Source organism: Toxorhynchites rutilus, chromosome 2 (assembly GCF_029784135.1).
Source record: "Toxorhynchites rutilus septentrionalis strain SRP chromosome 2, ASM2978413v1, whole genome shotgun sequence".
Taxonomy (NCBI): domain Eukaryota; kingdom Metazoa; phylum Arthropoda; class Insecta; order Diptera; family Culicidae; genus Toxorhynchites; species Toxorhynchites rutilus.
Window position 1 is genome coordinate 173,621,800 of NC_073745.1, and position 11,349 is coordinate 173,633,148.

The following is an 11,349-nucleotide window of genomic DNA, read 5'->3' on the forward strand; positions in this document are numbered from 1 at the left end:
AAAAAAGTTGGCATAAACGGCTCCCAGAAACTCTTCAAGTTAACCTAGAAGGAAAACGAAAGGACAGATTTGATCCCGTTTAGTTCGAGGGAATCATAAGTAGGTCCGGAATGTGCATAGTATATGTGCACATACCAATGGTTTTACGATCGATAGGCATAGGAATGCACTTTCGTTGGGATTGAAGAGTCAATCGAATAAACACCAATACGAACAGTGGAACCCATCTGCTCCATTTTGAACCACCGCTGCTGCTCAGTGATATATTTAGTAGCGGTCGTTTTAATATGTGTTTGATGTTAATTGTGATTTGGATGAATTGTGTCACCCAAAGAAAATGATCTAATGATGTTTCAGGGACGCCTTGATTCGTTCTAGTTTACCAAATTATCGGGGAGAATATTTTAATCCGATGTTGAAAAACCACATAAAACGTTAACATAAACAACCGTATCGCTAATGGAAACTTAATTGAAATTACCCAAGTAACCATAAGCATTAACGTATAGCTCTATTATAGCACTAATTCAGCATCTCTAATACCAAATGGCAGTATATCTGCTTTTTTGATGCTTATAGGCCTTATATCAACATAATTAATGCATATAAAGATTAATGAAAATAAACATTAATGAAAGCCCTATATGCGCATGTGCACCCGTGGCCGAGTGGTTAGCGTCCCACACTATCATGCCGGGTGTTCGGGTTCGATTCCCGTTCTGGCCGGGGGATTTTTCGTCAAAGAAAATTCTTCCGGCTTGCACTGTGGTCACGCGTATTCTATTGGTGTGTTGCAAAAGTTTTGGAAAGGATGGATCAATACTTATGCACTGCTTTCGGGGCCACATGTATATATTAAACAGTGGTCGGTAAATGGCTGAATACTGCGAACATATAACTCATTATGATGATCCATTTATGATGGTAGCCTATGATTCAGCAACTCCTATCTCTACCTCCGCGTGGTACCGACTGGGATACGAGCAACCTTCGGAAAGATCGAGTAACCAACCTCGGTGGGACCTTAGGTCGTATGCAGACAGAGAAGGGGGCACTCGGGCCCCAAAGCTTAAGGTGTGTATACGATCCGTGCCGATAGCTGAATGGTGGAAGGGGCGATACAAATATGAAGCCGCGAACGGACCCTGTGGGGTACCGGGGCAAACCTCACAGTAATGTTGCCCTTGCTGTGGTATGGCAGGGTAGTCCACAGTCGACCATATATTTTCCCTAGCGACTCGTGGGAACCACATGAAAAGCAAAACCAACCCAATGCGAAGATCGAAGCGTATTCATCACCCTAAGAAGTGTCCTTGTTGTGTGAACTCAGTGGCATCGTCGTCCTCATCGTCATCATCGTCCTCATCATCATCGTCCTCGTCCTCGTCCTCGTCCTCATCGCTATTCCCTTCTCCGGTTATAGATATAAATCCGGATGAAGAATCGAAGAACGAGCAGCAGTGGTCTGACCACCCATTAGCACCGTCATCGCCATCCGAAATGACACAAGACCCACTGTACAAAGAATCGAAGAGCGAGCAGCAATGGTCTGACCACCCCTTAGCATCGCCATCGTCATCCGAAATGACACAAGACCCACTACACGTGGAATCGAATAGTGAGCAGCAATGGTCTGACCACCCCTTAGCAACGCCACCCTTATCAGTATCATGGGAACCACTAGCATCGTCATCCAGAGTGATGCAACTACCCCAGTCCCCTTCTGTAGACATAGAGTCGTTTGATACACAGCAGACGATCCAATTAGACTCTCTGAAAGAACTCAGAGTTGTCCTAGAGCCGATAGATGCTAGTCAATATGATATACAAACCATAAGACTATCTAGAACTGAAACAAGAATGTTCATCTTGCACCACTACGACATGGGTGATTCAGTGTCGGACACCCTCTTGGCATTGAATTCCACATATGGACAAACTGTTACTCGTAGAACGGTTACGATGTGGTACAAAAGGTTCGATACCGACAGGAACTGCGCGGATCGTCCACGCAAAGGCCGTCCGAAGGCAATCGATAACACAGCAACACTGCTTGCTGATGTGAAACAAAACAGCCAGCAATCTACGAGGTCTATGGCCCAGAAATACAACTGTTCGGCAGCGACTGTTATGCGAACGTTGCATAAACTAAACTATGTGCCAAAAAGAATGGGATACCACCCACACAAGCTAGACCCAGTCAACCTTGCAAAGCGGGTGAAACTAGCCCATCGACTACTCAGACAAAGTGAACGAGACCAGGGTATGCTCGATAATTTGGTCACTTGTGATGAATCTAAGATACCCATGTTTGCGCCTCACAGAGGCATACATTGGATCGTAAAAGGCGCCATGCCGAAGACAATCGCCAAAGACAGGATGAATCGCAAGTGGAACATGCTCTGTGTGTTTTGGGATCGACGAGGCATTATACACTGGGAATTGCTAGACAAGGGTGTATCTGTTAACCGTAAACGATATCAGAAGCAGCTGGAAAAGGTGGCTGGTATACTGGGAGTGAGTAAACATAGGCCGGTACCCCTACTACACGATAACGCTCCGTGCCATAGGGCACATGAAACGATAGATAAGGCGAGTAGCCTGGGATTTAACATATTGAACCATCCTCCTTACTCACCAGACATCAGTCCATCGGATTACCATTTATTCAGGTCATTGAGTAATAAGCTTAGGAATAAACTCTTCAGGACTAAGGACGAGATGAGCGCATTCCTAAAAGAGTTCTTCGATAGCAAGCCTCCTACGTTCTATGCCAGAGGCATAGATTCCCTACCTGCGAGGTGGAAGCGGGTCATAAGATACGGTGGTAAATACTGCTTCTAGGTCAGTGTTATGTCATGTATGTTATGTGTTGTGTATCGTCCAATAAAAAAGAGAGAAGCCCCCCTAAATGTGTGGGGCTTCTCTCTTTTTTATTAAATTCCCCTGCGCCTTAATCTATGCAACACGCATTACATCTGGTTCTACGGCTAAGTCCCAGAAACGAGGTCATAAGTCGAAAAAATTCTAAGTCCGAACAATATTCTAAGTCCAAGAAATATGTTCCCGGATCACCCCCCATCGGAATCCGACCCACACCCGGCACTGGTACTGATTACGGTGTCCCAAGTTGCCCCGATCGAACGAGGTGTCTCTGCTAGCGGTATAAGCTGTGCACCATGTCCTGGAATGCAAAGTAGCATGTTTTGGAAAAGTCCCCCCCCCCAGCACAGCACAGCACAACAGTTTGTTCAATTTCTCACTGCGCGACCCAGCACGCAGTACGTGTAACAATGCCCCATCAGCATCGGCGCGGCACAGTAGCTTGTGCAGTATTGCCCTTGCGATGCGCTATGTGATGGGCGGGTGCGTCGTGTCCCGTAAGAGAGAAGTCCCACCGTGGTAGCTTAGTGCTGCCCGCGCTGGCGGCTTCTCTCTTTTTTCATTAAATCGCATTGCGCCTGGTAGTATGCAATCGTGCGTGTGTGTGAAATCATCCCATGACCGGGAATAACAACTGTCAAGTGTTGTCCCCCAGCACAACACAGCACACAACAGTCTGCGCGAGCCAACGCCCGCAGTACGCAGCATCGGCCATAAGTACGATAATGCTATAACACCAAGTGCGTGTGTGAAGCCATTCCCCTCGCTGGATATTACTTTACTTTTTTTTTATTTCATCCTGCGCCTGGTAGTATGCAACCGCGTGTGTGTGTGAAACCATTCCATGTCCTGGAATGACAAGTCTCAAGTGCACAACACCCGCACACCAGCACCCGCAGTACGCAATGTGTAAAACAAGTCCCCCCAGCATACAGCACACAACAGCGCTGCGCGAGCCAACCCCCGCAGTACGCAATGTGTAAAACACTGCCCCGCCGACAATAACACTAAGTCCCAGAAAGCGTCCAAGTCCCCCCAGCATACAGCACACAACAGCGCTGCGCGAGCCAACCCCCGCAGTACGCAATGTGTAAAACACTGCCCCGCCGACAATAACACTAAGTCCCAGAAAGCGTCCAAGTCCCCCCAGCATACAGCACACAACAGCGCTGCGCGAGCCAACCCCCGCAGTACGCAATGTGTAAAACACTGCCCCGCCGACAATAACACTAAGTCCCAGAAAGCGTCCAAGTCCCCCCAGCATACAGCACACAACAGCGCTGCGCGAGCCAACCCCCGCAGTACGCAATGTGTAAAACACTGCCCCGCCGACAATAACACTAAGTCCCAGAAAGCGTCCAAGTCCCCCCAGCATACAGCACACAACAGCGCTGCGCGAGCCAACCCCCGCAGTACGCAATGTGTAAAACACTGCCCCGCCGACAATAACACTAAGTCCCAGAAAGCGTCCAAGTCCCCCCAGCATACAGCACACAACAGCGCTGCGCGAGCCAACCCCCGCAGTACGCAATGTGTAAAACACTGCCCCGCCGACAATAACACTAAGTCCCAGAAAGCGTCCAAGTCCCTCCAGCATACAGCACACAACAGCGCTGCGCGAGCCAACCCCCGCAGTACGCAATGTGTAAAACACTGCCCCGCCGACAATAACACTAAGTCCCAGAAAGCGTCCAAGTCCCCCCAGCATACAGCACACAACAGCGCTGCGCGAGCCAACCCCCGCAGTACGCAATGTGTAAAACACTGCCCCGCCGACAATAACACTAAGTCCCAGAAAGCGTCCACGTCCCGGAATGCAAAGTGTCAAGTGTTGGAAAAGTCCCCCGCACAGCGCACACAACACAACAGCGCAACAGTTTGTTTAATTTGTCACTGCGCAAGCCAGCACTCGCAGTACGAAATGTGTATAACGCTGCCCCGTCGGCAATAACACCAAGACCCGGAAAGCGTCCACGTCCCGGAATGCAATGTGTCAAGTGTTGGAAAAGTCCCCCGCACAGCGCACACAACACAACAGCGCAACAGTTTGTTTAATTTGTCACTGCGCAAGCCAGCACTCGCAGTACGCAGTATGTGCATCGGTCCGGCACTGGTATTAAGTCCAATTCGATAACACAATAATACCAAGGCAACATCGAGGGTAAGAATGCGCGTGTCAAGTGTGATGAAAAGTCTCCCCCACACAGCGCACACAACACAACAGCGCAACAGTTTGTTTAATTTCTCACTGCGCGAGCCAGCACTCGCAGTACGCAGTGTGTGCATCGGCCCGGCACTGGTATTAAGTCCAATTCGATAATACAATAACACCAAGCCAACATCAAGCACAGCACAGCACAACAGTTTGTTTTATTTCTCACCCGCAGTATTACATCGACAACGGCGCGTACATGACTATTGAAAAAAAAAAAACAACACATTCACACATTGGTCACACATCATCATCTTTACCTACGGGAAAACTGAAACTGTTGGAAAAAAGTTCAACTATTGAAAAAATGTCAACTATTGAAACAAGTAACCAACTATTGAAACAACCAACACCTTAGGCACGGCCCAAGTACAAGTACGAGTTCAATAGTAGGGTTACCCCCCATCGGAATATGACCGACACCCGGCACTGGTACCGATTGCGGTGCGTGAACATTTCCCGACCCAGCATGGTGTCTCGGCTAGCGGTACAAGTCTATCCAAGGCACTCCTATAACGATGCCCCCAGTGTGGTATATACCCATACCGAGGCAACGTTGGTATGACCATGTTTACACTATTGTGGGGAAAGTTGGTGAGTGAAAAGTTTGAGGCATAACTTGCGAAGCTTGTATGGATGTTCGGTAGTATGATGCCGTACGGGTGGGGTCAAGTTACTGTCGGTAGGGTCGAACGTCTATCGAATCCAGTGAGTCTGGTCGGCACCAGGGAGGGTAAACCTTTTGAGCTTGTATCGAATCCAGTGAGTCTGGTCGGCACCCGGGAGGGTAAACCTTTTGAGCTTGTATCGAATCCAGTGAGTCTGGTCGGCACCCGGGAGGGTAAACCTTTTGAGCTTGTATCGAATTCAGTGAGTTTCGTGTGTCGAACCCCTACCCTCACTACGTGGTGAGACGTACGTACTCCAGTGTGTGGTGTCGTGTCGTGCGTTGAACGTCGAAGGGGCATAAGGCGATTGTGGCTTTCTCGCGTGCCATGCGAACCCTGTGCAGTACGGTGTGTCGAGCATTGAAATACCTCCCATGTAAGACGCATCGCATCAGTGCAGCTAGTAGCACCACACGGGTAGTTACCGCTCTCTCGCTCCGAGTTTTTTTTCTCCCTTGTTATGCCTCCTCAGCGTATGCTGTAGGTATGCAGTAGGGGAAAAAAAGACGGGTGGGTAATGTCGGGGACATAACCGGAGTGACGTAGGACTATACAAAGGGGACAGCTTTTTCTAAATATATATTTTAAATATATTGTTTTTTCTGAAGGCTTTGTCCTTATTAAATGTTCAACGCCGGGCATCTTTTGGCGTATACACATATCGTACAATCAAAATGATGGCTGTGATAGGGAATGCATAGGTAGTCATCAGCTCATTCACTATCATATATTTCACTATTGAGCACATTACCGTACCTTAAACTGTGGTTTCGGAGACGAATGAATTGTAAGATTTGTAGTCTCTGCAAACAAAGTAAATAGAAATGAAAAAGAACTGAGGTTTTGAAGACGAACTCTACGATCTGTCGAGAAATAAACGAGCTATAAGCGTTCTGAAAAACCAACAGTAAATACAGTGACGGATGACCTTCTGATTAAAGTCCTTTAAAATAAGAACAGAGGTGCAGGAAATACATAGCTCATCATGTTGCTCCTTAGTTATTTTTCTATACAATGCAGATGTAACGTCAGTCAATTTCCAACATCAGTTATCAACCAAAGAAAGCAGTTCTTGCTATTGACAAAATTCATTAATGCAATCCTGCATACAATGTGTTGTAATTTGAAGCCACTTTCAATTCGGAAACCATATATGGGTTTGTGAAAACTGAATGATCAATTTAAAAGACCCCAACCACCAATAATCTCAAAAACAAGCATAAACAAAATAATTCAGTTCATATTATATGTCATATTATGTCACTTTAGAATGCATTGGTATTGTGAATAACTTTTATTAACTCATCTTTGAAAGGGTCAATGGCCCTGAAAAGCGCCGTGTTTTACGGTGGCTGGTTTTGCCACCAAAGCAGTCTGTATAAACAAACTTTTTCCTTCTTCTACCTGCTGCCGTTTTGCGATTGCGTTTGTCACTCGCTGGAACTAGTTGTTGCCACCGAACCGAATGTGGTATGTTCTGTAGGCGGGTTTTCTTATTGTCGTGAGCAGCTTTGCAAGCCAACTCGAGCACTCCGGCGGCCGAAACTCTATAACCGCTGTTAGGTATACTGGTGCTCCGGCACCAATCCGTTCGGCCTAGTTACCCTTGCGGAGCAGTCAGTGAATGCGACCAACAGGGAACTGCAAACCTGCACGATTCAAGTGGGACTTTGCCTTTCCCTTAACTTGTCCTCCTTTGTCACTTCCACACGTCCACGTTGCTGCTTGTGTTGCTTTGTTGATGTTATGCGATGCGATGTGAAACGATGCTATACAACCACACGGATTTACGGTTTGAAAGAGAATGATATATTTTTCAGCGGGTCCGCGTGTTTTGTATTATAGCGGTACACGCTCACAGGATAGAGACAAATCAGCAGACTCAGCCAAAGGGGCGAGTCCAACGAGACGAACGAATGAGCGTTAAAAGGCATCGATGGCAAAAAAAGACGGGTGGGTAATGTCGGGGACATAACCGGAGTGACGTAGGACTATACAAAGGGGACAGCTTTTGTTAAATATATATTTTAAATATATTGTTTTATTTTCTTCTCCTACGTGAATACCTACCTATCCACCTGAAAAATGGATTAGTTTACTGTTTATTCTTTATGAATATGTTGATGGTTCTGAAAAGAACCTTTGGTGTTGTGTTTTTCACTCGATATTCCCATCTTGTTCGGTTAAACCTTCCTGTTTAGCTATTGCGTTTGCCACTCGCCACAGCTTTCACAGTTGAAAATTTCTTCCCATCCAGCTTGTGACATATTTTACAGTAAATTACATTCAATGGCACGTCGCATTACCACCACTCAGTATCGGATTGGAGGTAATTTTAACCTGTAATTGAACATTTGCGATGACAGTGGTACAGTGTCGACTTTCAATGTGGGGTCATAATTTGGACCCCGAACTCTATGTTTACAAAAATGTCCAACTAAATATGTCGCATTACAGGTCCATCCAATTAGCTAAATGTCGAGATAAGTGTAAATTACTGTACTTTCAATCTAGAAGCAATTTAAGAATTGGTGAAAATCAATAAGCTCAGAACAACTGCCAAATTCACATACTCATCATATTCTGGCAAACAAATTATGAAAAAATCAATTTGTGTTTTATTATTATTTTGGATATTGTTTCAGAAAGCATTGAACTGTATTTCCTAAACTCTTTTTTGGAAGGTTTAATGGCCCTGAAAAGCGCCTTGTTTTATGGAATGGTTCCAATTTAGAAAACTTAGTACTCGTGGTTTTGAAAAAAAAAACCATTTCGAACGCCCTCGATGCCGCCTTGTTCTGGATTTGCCACCAAAGCAGTTTGTATAAAGAACAAACTTTTTTCTTCTGCTACCTGATGCCGTTTTGCGATTGCGTTTGCCACTCGCCACTCGCTGCAACTGCCTGTTGTTGTCTTGATATGTTCTGTTCTGAATGCGGTTTTTCTTATCGTCGCGAGCAGCTTTACCAGCCAACTCGATCACTTCGGCGACCGAAACTATATAACGCCGGCTAGGTGGACTGGTGCACTGGTACTAACGCGCTCGGCCTAGCTACCCTTGCGGGGAACAGATAAACACGGTTCGAGCGGGTTTTTGCCTTTCCCTTCATTTTCCTCCTTTACCATGTCCAGACATGGCTGCTTGGGTTGGTTTGTTGATGTGTACGATTTGAATGAGTATGATCGTTACGGAAGGAAGGAAGGTATTGTATTATAGAGACTTTAAACTTTTGCAGTTCATTCGTCTCTAGCCTTGAGAAAGGCCCTTTGAAAACTCTACTCTACTCCAGCGCTATCACCTCCGCCTTCTTGCCTTGAGAAAGGCACTCGATCCCTCGCCGTCCAGCTCGTCCAGCAACGATGTTGTCCAGTCGGTGTCCACACAAAGAATGATCGTTACGGCAGCGGAGCGGGGATTTTTAAGCTGACTGGCTGGTAGAGAATTACGCATGTGTGAGACTGCGACCAATGTTTCGTTCATTTTTTTCTTTTTCCTTTCCAATCGTGCTTCATTCTATTTCGCTGCTGCTCTGGTTGCCCGTTTTGGTCGGTACGATTTGAGGAGCACAAATGGACCAATCAAAAATGGGCACATAGTGCATTTTGACAATGCTTGATATTCACAATTATTCAATTATTTATCTCAAGAAAAATGAAATGTTATTCATTATGATAGATGCGTAGATATATTTCCTATCAATTGCTGCAAAAACCTTTGCGATCTATTGAGAAATGCTCGAGTTATAAGCGTTCCAAATCTTGCATTTTTTCTTACTTGTTCAGTGCCTAGATTTCCATTTCACCCCCTATATCTTCCGGTTAGACGTAGTCCTACGTCAAAAATATATTCATTACGATTTGTTCGTTCACATGCAGTATTTCTAACAAACACGAAGGCACCGAAGACTAGTGGAATAGTGGAAAAGCCGCCAAAAAGTTCGGCACGGCGCAGAAGAATATCTCGGAAACCGACAAGAAGAAGGAGAAGGAATCATATGCTATCTACATCATAAGGTGCTGAATTAGGATCATTCCGACATCGGTTTCTCATCGAAGGCGATGAGCGTCATGCGCTTCGTCAATGCATCTTTGAGCGTATCGTAGCGGAAGCCTCGCGTCTGACCCACTACAATAAGCGGTTAACCATTACGGCGTGGGAAGATCGCAATCAGTCTGTTGCTGCCTGGTGAACTTGCATGCGGTTTCCGAAGGTACCAAAGCGGTGAAGAAGTATACTTGCACCAAATAAAGATTCGTAAGCAAACCCAAAAAAGGGTCCTTTACAGGACCACAAAATCATCTTTAATCTAAAGAGTTTATTGTTTTGTTATCACTCGATATCCTTATCTTGTTCGGATAAACCTGTTCAGCGATTTCGTTTGCCACTCGCCACAGGATTCACAGTTGGAAAATTTCTTCCCATCCAGCTTGGGACATGTTGTACTGTAAATTATATTTAATGCGACATGCCGAAGCACCACTCAGTGTCGCATTGGAGGCGATTTTAACCTGTAATTGAACATTTGCGATGACAGTGGTACAGCTTTCACAGTTGCAGAATTTCTTCCCATTCAGCTTGGAACATGTTGGGTCATAATTTGGCCCCCATCTCTATGTTTACAAAAATGTCCAACTAAATATATCATATTACAGGTCCATCCAATTGGCTAAATGTCGAACTAAATGTAAATTACTGTACTTTCAATCTGGAAGCAATTTAATTGGTGAAAATTGAATAATCGAGAAAGTCCCCAACCATCAATAAGCTCAGCACAACTGCCAAATTCTCATACTAATCATATCCTGGCAACAAATAATGAAAAAAATTCTTTGTTTATTTCTTTAGATATAACATTCATCTGACAAAATCGTCTTAATGAACAAAAATTAGTATAATAATCGAACAAAAACATAACATTAAAACATAACATTAAAAACATCGGGATTCTCAATTCGGTTTCTGAAGCGTAGTGATGATTCTCCAAAGTCATAAAACTGCTCTACGGATGAAAAGGTTCTGATCATTTCCGTGACCGGCTCATGTTGACCATACGATGAACGATGTGCAAGCGGTTGCAGCAAAAACGAGGATCGTAGAATTCTACTGGGAGCGCGAAAGTTCATCTTCTCGAGCAAGTTAGGCGCATCGATTTCACCACAAAGAAGTTTGGCAACGAAGGTGGCTTGTTGAATACGCCTACGACGCTCAAGAGTATTCAAGTTCAGTAAGCGACATCTAGCTGTATATGACGGCAGGTTCCGCGGGTCACGCCAAGGCAGATTCCTAAGCGCTCTACGGATGAACCATTTTTGAATCCGTTCAATCCTGACGATCCACATGTGTTGGTACGGGCTCCATACTACAGATGCGGTTTCAAGAATCGGCCGAACAAGCGAGCAGAAGAGAGATTTCAGGCAGTAGGGATCAGTAAAGTCCCTAGAGATTCCCGAAATAAACCCAAGCTGACGATTGGCCTTGGATATCAATGCAGATCGGTGTGCGTCGAAAGTGAGCTTAGGGTCGAGAGTTACGCCCAAGTCATTGACCTGACTGACTCTCTCCAAGATAATATCATCGATCGTGTA